Source organism: Electrona antarctica (genome assembly GCF_951216825.1).
Source record: "Electrona antarctica genome assembly, chromosome: 1".
NCBI classification, from domain to species: domain Eukaryota; kingdom Metazoa; phylum Chordata; class Actinopteri; order Myctophiformes; family Myctophidae; genus Electrona; species Electrona antarctica.
Genome location: NC_136806.1, coordinates 24026044 through 24040796, shown reverse-complemented (window position 1 = coordinate 24040796; position 14753 = coordinate 24026044). Strand labels below are relative to the sequence as shown.

The 14753-nt window shown below is 42.7% G+C and overlaps 1 protein-coding gene across 1 annotated transcript in view; it reads right to left on the bottom strand.

The window, feature by feature from the left end:
- The window catches only part of pcdh11 (protocadherin 11), a gene marked incomplete at both ends in the record, with an annotated part of 154163 nt that overhangs the window by 39446 nt on the left and 99964 nt on the right, over positions 1–14753 (bottom strand). The gene's annotated exons all lie outside the window — the stretch shown is intronic.

Genomic DNA, 14753 nt, shown 5'->3' with positions numbered 1-14753 from the left:
AAATGCCAAGAGAAGGGGAGTTAAAACAAAAGGCCAACTGTACAAGGCATTGACAGTAGAGATTCTCCTAGTTGTTTCAGTTCTGCATAAAAGCTAACTTTCCATGACTTTAGATGGCTCAGCATCATAGGTTCACATGTGTTTAGTGTACAGCTCTACCAAGCAAACAATGTCCATGACTTTATAACCTGAAGGACCAAAGTTCAATATTATATTTCTCACTACCAGTACTGTGAACTTCCCTGTAGAGATCTTTGGGCAGCCCCCAGTTCCTTTTTGTCTTAAGACATGAAGATACAGAAGAGATGTCAAACAGGGTTCAAATCAATTGATGAAAACCGTACTCTACAGTGAAAGAATAGATCCACTTTGTGCCCATGTCTGTCTGTCTGTCTGTCTGTCTGTCTGTCTGTCTGTCTGTCTGTCTGTCTGTCTGTCTGTCTGTCTGCCTGCCTGCCTGCCTGCCTGCCTGCCTGCCTGCCTGCCTGCCTGCCTGCCTGCCTATTTTGTCTGTGTGTAGTGTTTTGAAAGATGCATGAGTCGACCTGTAGGTCTCGTGGGTAGCGGGGATCATAATAATGACTCCTATCTCATATGCCTCATACCTCATATCAAAAACATTTCCATAGTTTGCTGTGGTGTAAATATATTGGTTCATGGGTTTGCGATAATAGAATTTCCACCACGTTGAGCAATTGCAGGTGGCTGAATAGCAAATGCTGGCGGGTACAGGTAATGTCCGAGCTTACCCCTATACTACCCACTAGTGCTAACTACATCACTGTGTAACTGCATGTATTTGTTAAACAAAAAAATAATAATAATCAGAAGGTCTAGGCTAAATCAGACTGTAAAGTCATGAGTGTTTAAATGCCCATTTGGGCCAATTAGAGTTACAATAACCCTGATGATTTGACTGTGTCAGCTCATATTGTTTCTAATTGCCACTGATAGGAGAGAAATAAGATCATTTCATTCAGCACAATTTGTGGTAAATTAAAATCAATGGCCCCAAAGATGAGATTAAAAACGTGATCGAATCATTTTGACAACTAAAACGACGGCGTCACACCGTGCATGGTTGAATGGGCAAAGCTGCTCAGTGGCATAAGCGTTGCAGTGTGGCTTGGATAATGGGAGTGTATTGATCCTCGGCTACTTGTTATGAAATTCTAACTTTCTTCCAGTGTTTCGTATTACTTTCAAAACAGGCTATGACCAAAAGTTGGTTATTGATATGCGAGAACTGTACATATACTGTTGACTTTGTGTTTGAAGTTTTGGAAAGTTTGTGGTAAAGCTTGAAGTGTTGCGGCAGGAGAGTAACATTGAAAGAAACGCAGACACTGGAGGCTTTCAAAGACCTTGGGTCGGCAATTGTGTGTGTGTGTGTGTGTGTGTGTGTGTGTGTGTGTGTGTGTGTGTGTGTGTGTGTGTGTGTGTGTGTGTGTGTGTGAGAGAAACACACACACGCACGCTCGTGCGCGCACATACAGAAAATAGCAGATATATAGAGGATGTACAAGTTCATACATCTGCCATTTTTAAACATTTTCGAAAAATCTTGAAAACGTTTCTTCAAATTTTCCCTTATGGGCGTCTCTGGAACAAAACATTGGGGGGGTCAGATGGGGGGGAGGGGGGCAACGTGTGCATTTAGTTCAGCTGCATGCGAATCAATGTACGTGTCTGCAATGTGTGTGTATGTGCATGTCAGTCAGCGTCTGTTGATTCACGGGTGTGTTGCAGTATATACTGTAACATCCAAGACGACCGAGATCAACAAAAGCCTTTGCAACGTTGTTGATGAGAGAAACCATACATGGTTCACCTCAATCTAGCTTACTGGGCCAAAGGCCACCGTTTGGCCAGAATTCAACAATTATTGTGACCTACCGAGTGAGCATTAGTTCCCTATGATGTACTGTGTAGCCCAATCACAAGCCATATCACATGGAATAGGAGCCAGCCAGCGGGAGACCCCATGGCACCTCTGTCCACACCACAATGTGTTGCATTAGAGGGTGTATTATTGCACGGACCAGTGAGTCACAGAAGCGACAGCACGGCTGATCATCAATTATTATACCTCAGTGGATCAAAATGAGCATATCTGCTCATTCCAACACCCCCAGTGGTGGCCTGCGGTGCCATGAGCGCTGGCTTAGTGCACCCCAACCGTAGCTCAGCACCCCCAACCACCACCACCACCACCCCTCCGCACCTGTAAGCTCGGCGACACCAAGCGGAACAGCGGCAGAGGCACCGGGACATGCCTGGAGACAACATCTGCCTCCCCCTCTGTGACCTGCCGAGTTAAGCCAACTGCAGAATCAAGGGCACCCTTGCAGAGGTCCCTGTTTTTTTTATCATAACGAAAGTCTTTGCTGCCACCGCTGTCTGAATGTGGCTCCAGGAGACGTTCCAGTCTATTTTCTACTAATGCTATGCTCTTTCTCTTTCTCTTTGTCTGTCTCTATCTCTATCTTTTTCTCTTCTGAGTAGTTTGAGACAAAATGCTAACTTTAAGAGTCTCTATACACTCTATTTTAGTGATAGTTGTTTGTTTTGGGGGCATATGCTAATGTACATGCATCTGTTTGTCTCCTTTTCTCTATCTTTTTTTTTTACACATCAAAGTGCATTACCACCTGAGCATGGTATCTGATTTCAAGCACGTATTGTAGCTCATAATGAACTTAACTTTTTCAAGTTTCAATCAAAAGAACAAAAGGAATGTAGCCTACTTGATGAAAAAATATGCTTCACCACAGACGCATTTTTCTTTGTTGGTGCTGATTCCTCTCCAGAATTCACAATCAATTTGGTGGTGATTTATCGATTAATGCGCTACCAGAACCAGAAAAGTCTTTTCCATGCTTTGTAGACTCCATATGACAGATGTTTGACACATAAAATCCAGCAGGGCTACTGGATGAATGGAATCAGGACAAATCAATGCAATCACGCAGGTGTCTGGGGGGGGAAACAGGGACAAAGGGACACAGCCTGCATGCCTGCCTGAGTTTCTGGCAAGGCATGAGAGCCAGGTCTGCTCCAGCATGCGTGGAATAAGGTGGCAGGCAGCTGACTGACCTCGCAAACACGACATTGCCTTGAGGTCCCCGCAGATGCCACGGGCACGAAGTGGCTGGTGAACTTCACCAGGGCGACTGTGATGAATGCCTCAGTTGGCATGCTGAGGAGGGCACGCAACAGCCAGGTTTATGTGTTCGGTGTCAAGCCCCTCAAAAGCCCCCCGTCATATTCTGTTAGGCCAAACATATCCCGCAGGGACCTCCTCCAACCTACCCCCACCCCCCACCCAGTGCATCCTTGCTGAAATCTCTCCATTCTCTCATATACTGTATATATATATCTCTCTTGTGTCACCCACACTGCTCCTTCTTCCTCTCCTCACCACACACTCTCCCCATTTATCAGTGTTACTGGCCCGTGAGTAGTCTCTGAAGTGATTCATTTGTCTGAGAATGCCAATTTATCAGCCAGTCAGTGCATACATTGATCGGCCAGCGATAGGGAATAGGGGAGATGTACAGTACAGTGCAGAATAATCCAGTTCATGCATGTAAATGGAGCACCTGGATTAAATCAGGGTGGAAATCTGGTATCCTGAATTAACCCATTCTGGGCGGGAACCCCTTTTGGTGTTTTAACTAAGCATTGTGTTATACTTTAGCTATTGAAAAATAGCAGATCTACAAGCTCATAGCGCGCCACCGAGTGGCGCGCTATGAGCTTGTAGGTCTGCTATTTTTGAAAAATCGTGAAAATGTGGCACAAATCTTTGAATATAATATTCTTTCAGAAGACTTTTTTTTAATTTTGACGTCAGGCCTAAATGGGTTAAAACATAACCTGCATTGCTTCGTTATGTCCGTGCAAATTGAATGAAATGCTCCTGGTGCTGGTGGTGACGTGGTTAGAATATGAAGGCGGGGGGATGTGAAAGCTGTGATGCATGAGATTCACGGTGATTTTTTATGCGATTTCTCTTGAATGCCATTTCAGCTGAAATATGCTAATGCACAGGATATAGACAGATGGCATAATGGCTGTGGCCTGCCTGGCATCATACTGTTTGTCACTGACTGCAGCAATTCCTCTGCTATGAGTTTAGACTGAATCTCAGGAAAAACTGCAAGTTTATGTCCCAATATGATTTCATAATAATGAAAAAATAAGCCAAATATATACAGCACTCTCATTATACTTTATGTTGGTAACAGCTTGCATCAAATCTCTACTGTATATCCGGCCATTAGTGTACATAACAAGACTCCCATATTGAACTCATTTTCCATCTCAACATACTCGCTCATCATTCATTTTCCACTGATATAACATCAATAGATTTGCACTCTTTTAGCATGATGAAGCCTTTTGAAATGGTTTTGCCATATGTTTCTTGCCTGCCGTGCTGTTTCACTGCAGTGTAAGGACAGCACAGGTCAATACTAGCGTTAACCCATTCAAACTGGGAAACCATCATGAATGTCATAGATAAAATGTTATACTTTGGCTCTTTAAAATTATTTGAAGAGCCAAAGTGTATTTTTTTAAAGCAAACATTTTTAACTCAAATCTTTGCTTCGGGGGTCCCTGGAACACAATATTTTGAGATGGGAGTCGGTGGTCAAATACATACAATTCTGGGACATGGAAAAGGTTTGAACATACGTTTTTGTTTTGTTTGTTTTGTTCAGAAAATACTGTTGTGTTAAGACTTAGAAGACATTTGACCCCATAAAATGGGGGGTCTTAACGAGTTAAAGGGTATATGGGAGTTGGTGAAAATACAACCCCTGTGTTGCTGTGGTCTGCTCAGCCTTCAGGAGGCATATTGACGCATATTTGGTCAATAAGTCCTTCTGAGCAGAGGCCATCCTTATCCTTGAGACCGACTGCACGTGAAAAATGAGAAAGGGACGAGGCCATGCATTTTAATCTGTCCACGGTTCTGTATCTTAAGAGGAATGGAGAGAGAATGTGAGGGAGAGAGGGTGGAGGGACTTCCTATGACCCTGCCAGAGGTTTGCTGCTGCAGTTGTTATCGTTGTCAACCATCGTGCAGAAAAAAGACATGTCCGTAAGGCAGTGTATAATGATGACTTTTTTATTAAAATAACACCAGACTGACCTCTGAACTAGAGTTGTTAAAACCAAGCTGAGACATATTTTAAGGCCAATTTATTGTATGCAAAGGCAGGGGCAGGAAAAAGAAACTGTCCATCAAATGAGCCAATATTATGTTTTAACAACATGCTAAAAGCACCCACTTGGGTGGTGTGGTGGTGTCTTTGTGTGAGTGAGCGCATCTCAGTGCATTTGCGCGTGTGAGCTCTCCTCAACTCTCACATAAAAGGGAGTGGGATTTTTGTAAAAAAAAAAAAAAAGAGAGAAAAAAAGAAAAAAAGGAGCTATCTATAACAAATGGCCTTGAATAAAACATTAGGATATCTATATTTTATTGCATCCCATGTTTTGCCTCTGCATCTGCGAGGAGTGAACATTTCTGCCGCATTCTTTCAGTCCAGTAACCTCAGCTCCACACTCAAAGGAAGATGTGATGCTTGAGACTGTGTCAGAGATCTGAAAGGAAGATTTCCGAGATGTTAAAAGTTGAATTAGATTTTGTACATGGCCAGATTCGACTAATGGACACATATGGTTTTATTTTCTGGTAGCATATCCTGGACCAGATGGTCCTGAATCCGAACAAAGAAGCCACTAGCTACTCTACAGTGCACTTCCCTTAGCAGCTCATATGACCACAGGCATCATTAAAATCCACATATAATCTAAGCACTTTTGATTAAAGCTACATGGAACCCCACCCCACACACACACACACACACACACCGCACACCCCACCCCCACCCCTCTAATGATTCAAGGTTGGTGTTAATTAGATCATATCGCCTAGATGGGATCAAGGACCAAGACAATTCCCCTCCCTCACACCCCACATTTCACAGGTTTAATATGCAGGCCCAGCTATATTCCCGTTTAGGAATCACAGAGTCAGTGAAACGGAACGCGGTGAATTGCTGGCTCGGGCCTTTGAGCCTGCCCTTGTTTGAAGTCTCTACCCTACAGAGTTCAGAATACATTGTCCGGAGACATGATCAAACTTGGCAGTTATTGATCCATTCCCATACCAGACATGGGACTTACTGAACATGTTAACAACTTTGGAATGAGTATTTTAATTGTGGAGGTCTTTGAAAAGCCTCCTCGAGTCTCAGAGCTTTTGGGTGAATGTTTTCACTGTACCGCTCGAACTAACCTTTACGTTTTTTTCTACCCCTGAACTTTTCTTCAATTCATAGAACAGAACTATCTTATTTGTCTGTCTTATTCTGTGTGAGGCATAGTTAAGTGGGATGCAAGTGGGGAGAGGGCAAGGGGGTTAATTATTTTAAATAGTGTTTTATACAGTAGTCATTAGCTATGTTTTGTTTTTGTTATGTCTCATGTGTTGTACTGCTGCCTGTTGATACTTACATGTGTGTGCTATACACACATGTCTGTACTATACATGATGACAGTTAATTAATTTAATTTAATTATTGTATGTTGACTGTGCAGGGTACTATATAAATATATATTTTTGTCACCTAGGCTGAAAGGTGCCTTGTAAAGGACAGGCACTGATTGTCGCATAATCTTCAACTACCCAGAAAGGCAACATGTCTTGTCCTGGTGAAATGTGGATGATGGCACCGTAAAGCTCCCTTATCAACTTCACAGTAAACTGGCAGGGCCATCAAAGAATGGGCTTAATACTCTGAAAAAAGAAAGGGGGGAAAAAAAAGGTTTCTGACACTTCTCAGTCTTTTGAAGGTGGTTGGGGAGTTTCTGTGATTAGGTTTACTGCCCCAGATCGATAGTTAGTCTCTGTGTGAGACAACTGGTGTGGCATTTGAACCAGATAAAACAGGGTTCCCCTCCAAATCACCTTTGACAACTGAGCACTTCCGTCAAATCCAAAGCGGCTGAGAGGGCATGCAGGTAAGTCCATCTAAATCCCCTTCTGCGTCAGTCCAAGACACACGCAGAACCTTTCCTCCAATCCATAAATGGAAAAAGAAAAAAATAAATCTTAAAAGGATGGGCACAATGTATGTAGGTTAATACTCACTGTTGCTTCATTTAGCTCCATTGATGGCCCACTGGGACGCTGTAAAAAGTTCTGGGAGCCCGAAGCACAAAGGCCATTATTTATTTATATGAGGGAGAATATATGGCAGGAAGCAAACTGGTGCAAATGATCTGAGGAAGAGTGGTTTGAAGAAGTTCCAGTAGACGGTTGAATGACTGCTCCAGAATAAGACATAGACTATGCAATGTTTCTTGAAGTGTAAAACAAGGATAGGCCTACTGTGTATGCTACACGGTGGCAAGGCGAGCACTGAGAGAGCTGCTGAACTACATGTAATGTCATAGTATGTGAAGCCCTGCAGCCTTACAACAGCGCCCCACTCTCTGACCTGTGATCAGCCAGTTATCTGGATCATGCAACAACGTTGGACTTTCAAATCACCCAACAAGTCTTCTCTCTCGCATGTCAGCTACGTCTTTCCCCCTGGTCGCCGATGACTTTGTAACACTAATTACGGCTAATTGTGCCAGGCTGAATGGATTTAGTCACATTGCAAATGATACGCCATTGGTCAGTGTCACAATGTTTCCACAGAGAAATTCAGTGGGGAATGAAAATTTGCACAAATGAATGTAATTAAGAAGCACATTCATTACTTCTAATTGCATATGAGAACCCTCAAAGTGAAATTGAGATTGGATTCATATGAATAATAAACGCCCAGCTGTATTGTACTGTACGCCATGCTGTAACTGGTCATACATCATGAGTGCTACCCTATCCTAAATTGATATGGTTCAATGGCTCTCAGAGTATATTCTTTCATTTACTTTAGTTGCACTCAAAACCTTTTTTTAGTTTCAGAAATCTGAACACGCATTTGATGACATGTTCTCATGTCTGCCAATTCCTTTCCTGGTCTTTCATCAAATCTCTTTAAGTGTTGCATGCACGTTCATCGTTCATGCACAGATTGTGTCTAGACTGTCAAATCCCAATCTCAGTGCAAGCTTGGCACGGGCGATTAGACTTACAGGACTGGGTTAATCATTGGGGACGCATTAAATATTCAGCTTGTTCCAATTGTGTTTGGCACATAAGAGCAAGTGAAATTCCCCCTTCTAAAGGGCAAAACAATAATATAATAAAGATCCTGCCACTCGTGAATTTGTTCAACTGGGAACTCAGTTAGAGAGCTATTATGAAAATGTTGGACCTACTGAAATAAAATAATTAAGCCCTCCAATATGTACTGTATGAACTCAATAGCTTAATCAGATAATTTGTCTAGTCGTTTTGGGGAATGGGATGTAGTGAATACGCATACTGCACTGTTGATAAAGTAAGTTAGAAGTAAAACAAAAAGTAAACTGCTATCTGTCTACAATAAATTTACTATCCTCTAGTCTAGTAAGAAAATCAGACCGGTCTGAACTGAGTGGTGCTGTATTGTACTGTACTTGTAGTGTGTGTGTGTGTGTGTGTGTGTGTGTGTGTGTGTGTGTGTGTGTGTGTGTGTGTGTGTGTGTGTGTGTGTGTGTGTGTGTGTGTGTGTGTGTGTGTGTGTGTGTGTGTGTGTGTGTGTGTGTGTGTGTGTGTGTGTGTGTGTGTGTGTGTGTGTGTGTGTCATAGGCTGCGCAACAGTGACACTTGGTGGTTAAAAAACGCTATGTCCGTGCTCGGACGGACCCAGCCAGGGACACACATTGCTGGGCAATGGAGTGGCTGCACCACTCAAAGACAAATACGCACGCACGCACGCACGCACGCACGCACGCACACACACACACGTGCGCGCATTAAACTACAGTGGAAAAAATGATTAATTTTAAGAGTGGGATTTAGATCTTAGAAAGACAACAGAAAGACAATTAAACTGTCATCTCAAAGCCACATGGCACAGATTAAGATCTACTTTTCATCTTTCTTTCATTGACTAATGGAATTGTACAGGATGGCCCTCAGTGAGCTGAACATGTACAATAACAGACAAACAGATATGTTGGGCATGTCATTATAGGCGGAAATGTCCACAAATGTCACAAATGTCCACACATCTTAAAAAAAACATCTGAATGTGACTCGTTGTGAGCCTGTAGATCAGCTATTTTCACTAAGTACAGACTCTTAAATCTTTCAACTCCAATAATGAGAGACAGAAATAAGTGTATTAGAAATTGTTCCCAGAGCTAAATTGCGTATTGTCTGAGTAGCATGGGGGATTTGGTGGCAACAGATTTTACTGCACTTAACTTTGTCTGAGAGCTTATCACTGCTTGCTGCTGTCATGACGTGACGACTGCCATCGTTTGACAAAAGCCCTCCAGGACAGTCATTAAGTCAACATCAACTTGATAGCACGGGCTGTCCGCAAAAATAGTAAAAGCTGCTTATTTAATTGTTTTGATGACATCGTCAAAGCTTAATTGATCATAACAGCAGCCAGCCGTGTCACTCAGAAGTAGAAAAAAAAAAAAAAAGATTCACTGAGCAAAATCTATGCTGCTGAGATGAGTCAGAACGGAAATTCTCTTCCTGGCTAGATGTAATTAGCATTAAGGCCAAGATAACAGTACACCTTGTACTTCCAGTGAATAGCAATCGGAGAAGTTGCACTCTGAGAACCTGCTAATGGTGAAACATGATCTGTGGGAAGAAAAAAAAAATACATTGATATGAAGATGTAACTGTGGTGTTTTTTTTCCTGTGAGAAAATGGAAACGTAAAACAAGCGTCATGTAAATTCTTCATTGCCATGGCGCTGGATGTTAACGCGCATCATTATGCATTCCTGTTTTTGATGTTTTGATGAATTGCCGCTGTTTGGCCAAAAGGGACAGGTAGAATTCATCGTGCTTAATTGTTCTGGATGTGTACTTCTGAAAATGCCAGCTGTGAGATATATGGAGGTGGGCCCTAACAACACACATGCTAATGATATTAATTTGTAGCTTTTATCTATTTGCAGAGACGGGAGAGTACATAATCAAAAGCCCGGTGAACAACGTGCAACAAAACAGGCGACACTACTGCCAACCAACGTGCTAACGTAAGCCTAAGGGCGGGAAAACAAGACGCCATAAAATGAACAGCCTCCTCCCTCATAAATAATAGAAACATAAAATGTCATATGAACTTTATTTCAAGAGCGGTGGTCTAATAAAGAGGCAGCTTTAAAGAGTTGAGAAATTCATTGTCAGACAGAAGACGGCCACATGGTTTGCCTTTATCCCAGGCGGTTGCTCAGCACAGGCTGGCATTCAGCAGCGAGCCACGGCACCTTTAGGAAACAATACCGCTTAGACTCACGTTCACCTTTCTCTCCACTCCTTCACTCCGTTCAATTTTTCTCCCTTTCTCTTCCTGTCATCCCATGTTCCTCGCACTCGTTCCTCGTCGCCTTGTTCTTTCTGCTTTACAAATTGAGACGACACGATAAGAGATTACCATCGCCAGCCTGGCACTCATTGATAAAACCATATCTAATCCGTTTTAGCTCTCCCACTCCCGTCACCAATGCACTCATCTCTGAGATGGTCAACACGCAGGTGGAGATCCATCTCACCCATTTGAACCGAACTGCACAGTCAGTCAGCTTATCTTGGAATTCATGGGTGGAAAAAATGGAGCATGATGAGTTGGGGTCCAAAAACACATGCAACGGGTGTGTGTGTGTGTGTGTGTGTGTGTGTGTGTGTGTGTGTGCGTGTGTGTGTGTGCGTGTGTGCGTGCGTGCGCACATACGTGCGTGTGTGTGCGTGCTAGGGATTCTAAAAATCAATGAATAGTTAATACATATTTATAAAATTGATACAGTACAAGCTCACCGTGATGCAACGTGTTCTGAGCTTGTACATGTACATCTGATATGTTGTGCGATGTACTAGCACACCATTCTAAAGTAGGACATAAAACAGGATATAAGTTGTTAATTACAATAGCATATTCAAAACGGATATATAACAAAACATTTGCTTCTCGATTATTTGGTTAAAAAGTAATCTATAGAATAGTCACTAAACTAAAAATGGCTCAGAAACTATGAGATGAACATCATTTGCATCCATATTTGCATTTAGCTCTTTAAGCCATTTAAACCGGGAAAGCATCTGTGTCGTTTTAGATTATTTTGCGTTGGCTATTCAAAAATAGCAATTGTACATGCACTGTACAAGCTCACAGGGCATCGCTTCTTGCCGTGCTCTGAGTTTGTACTGCTGTTGAACATTTTCGAAAAGTCTTGAAAGTGTGAGAACTAGTGATTTAGAAGACATTTTATAGAATGGGCCTCAGGTCTTAATGGGTTGAATTCTACATAATGATCTGACTGCTCTCTTCTCGTTCTCTTCCTAATAGTATAGCCTACTAAGTGTCAGCTGTGACAGCTGAGTGCACTGGAGATCCACACTTCACTATACCAGAGGAGCACCGTAGTTCTGTGACTTTAATATTTAGTCAATGTATTCCTTATCCAATGTTTACATGACTCTCTGCTGTCGTCTAGAGACGTCCATTTCAGCCTGCTCTTAAAATAGCTGAGAGAATTACTTTGACTTTAATCACATTTTGGTGTGATAAGGCTATAAGGGAGCATTATGAGGGGCTTTGCTGTCAAATGACTAAAACCACTACCACAGCAATATTCAACTTGCAATATCACACACGCACGCATGCATGCACTCTCTCACACACATGCACGCATGCACACGTGCGCGCGCGCACACACACACACACACACACACACACACACACACACACACACACACACACACAGGCTTTACAGTCTGTTCTGTTCCGTATGCCATTAATGTGGTACTTTATACAAATACATACCATATTAGCATGGTGGTCCAAAAATATTACCCCGGAGGGGGAATGGGTAATGTGCATGCTATTTGAGTTGAACAGTTTATGAAGTATGTGATGTTTATTTCCTCAATGAATATTATATGATGATGAGCAATTGCATCCACATATGAATGAACCACACATGATCACTGTGATCATGTGATGTGATGTGTGCAAAGGTCTACGTCAGTGGTTTTCAACCAGTGGTCCGGGAGGTGGTTCAAGGTGGTACCCAGCTAAATCATGGACAGTTGGTAACCAAATGGACCCTTATTAGATCTTTAACTCTTGAGTGTAAAATGATTGAAAACAAATGGTACCGTAAGAGTCCATTGCGTTTCATTTTACCCTCTCTTAACAATTAATATCTGCATTACTTAATTTACAAGAATTCTACACAACTAGAGAATGTAGAAGAATTGTTATTTTGATCAAGGTTTGCCTGTTATCTCTCCTACGGTATCAGCATCAATACAGCATGGAATTGTGGACAGAATCTTATCCAACGATAACAAAATATATTCTTTAGTTTTGGTTCTGAGAGGCTAAATCTCATCAAATGGTGGTCCGTGGCTCAATAATGGTCCTTGATTGAAAACCACTGGTCTACGTACCTATGTGTACTTTGTAACGATAGAAAAAAGGACATAAATTCAGGACATTTTTGCTGGTCCTCGCTATGTATGTTAACAGTTCACTAGCCGCAGCGATCTACACGTGTGGACCAGATAATACTGATGGAGGAATAATAAAACTCTACTCTAGCCTCAGTTTGGTTTTCAAATGGAAAAAAAAGCCTGGGCGAGCGAGACAGGAAAAGTGGCATAGCAGTGCAGGGAGTGAACCTTGTATTTCACTAAGACAATAACATATGCGTGTGCATACTGTAGGCGCACTCCATATTTGGTGACGTCAGTGTTCTCCGCTACGTTCTACTGGGGAGGGTTCAACAACCTCATAGGTTGTTGAACCAATAGGAAGTCGACTGTGTTTTCCAGCGCTAGTTTGCCCAGCCCTTCTATGCCAAGAAAAGCATAGGGCTCTTTCAGGCTACTGGAACTCAGACCGAATGAACATAATATAAATGCTCCACGTCTCTGTGTGTACGCGTGTACGTACGTCTGTAATCCACATAACTTGAGAACCGTTCGCCCCACTGACTTCAAATGTAACGCCCTACCCAGGCTCTGTCTGGACATCTCCATATATGGAGCTCGCCTGTTCTGACATCACAATGGTGTTCTGACCTCTGCATATACTCCATATTTGGGCATGCCTGACTAATGATATGGGCATAAAAGGGACATAATAACTGGGTGGGGAATTAATTTCCAACTTGCATCATTCCAAGTAGGCCAGTGCCCAACTGGCACCGCTTTAGTAACTGCAATGCAGTCATTTAAAAAATCAGCTGATAGTTAACAAGCACTTCAATTTGAGTCAACAGTCCATAAAATACAATTGAGAGCATAATATTAAGACATGTATACCAACCCTCACCTTGCAAGAGGTTGTTTGAGTTAGAATTCGATTACGGTTAAGGCTATGGTTAGGTAGCCTACAGTATATACTGGAGATGGTTATGTAGTCTGTGGAAATACAATGTGCGTACGTGCGTGTGACGTGTGTGCGTGCGTGCGAGACAGTTTGTTGGAGGATCAGAAAAGGCCAGACTGATCCAGCAAGACAAGGCCATCATGATGCAAACCACATTTGTGGTTGGTTCTCAAAACATCCGCTTATTAGAAATAGAAATAGAAACTGTCTGCGGGATGGACAGTTGCTTGTAAATTGCAGCGGAGGCCCTCATCAGTGTGTCACCCATCGTGTCTAATATCTAACAAATGCATCCACAATCCCGCTGACAGTGACACCCATCAGGCCCAGGCCCATCAGCACAGCTGCATGGGGAGGCTGACGCTCCGAGGGAACGGTGTCTCACTTCCAGCCATGGCACAAGCGCTGTGCTACACATAGGTGTATGCAAAGCAATCTATTTCCACCCTGTCTTCCATGTTCTCTCTGTTGGATGGAGAAACTGGGAAAAAGAGACTTTTGCGTGTTGACAGGCAACTTCATGCAATGGATAAAGCTTCCATTGCACAGCATGGAGGGCAGGGTCCATACTGATCTATGCCTCAATCCATTGTCTGCATTATGGCATGCCGGAGCGGGGGGTTACCCTCTACTAAATCAAATCTGCTACAAGGCTGGAACATTCAGAGGGTGGGGGGTGGGGGCAGGGGGGACAGGACAGATGGAACAGAATAGTGTTCTTCATGTTGAGACTGGTGTACAAGTTAAGGTTTTAAACCTCGAGAAGACAATTTGTATGCATTATTATTTTATTGTCATTATTATTATTATTATTATTTTTTCAGTTCATAAAGCAGTTATCTCCTTCCTGGAGCTTTTACTCATCAGTGGGTGGTACTGATCTGGCTTACAGTAGAAGCAGATGTCTGGCTTTGTGGTCAGAAATCATTATCTCAGGTCTTTCATGAAGAGCATTGGTGGGCAGTAGCATACCATAGCCAGTTTACGGTAACAACAAGAATGCACCCAGAATTAGATCTAAGACTTAAAGGGCCTTTTTTGCAACCAGATCTTATTTTAATGGTGTTTAGGACAGGGGTTCTCAACGTTTTTGGCTGGGGACCCCGGAAAATGCTTTGGCCATATTCATGATCACCAAAATGTGTCATGAAAATGTGTTCTCACTTCCTTCCTGGACTACAAGTCACACCTCCACGCAGCCTCCCCCTCTCCACAAGGAGGG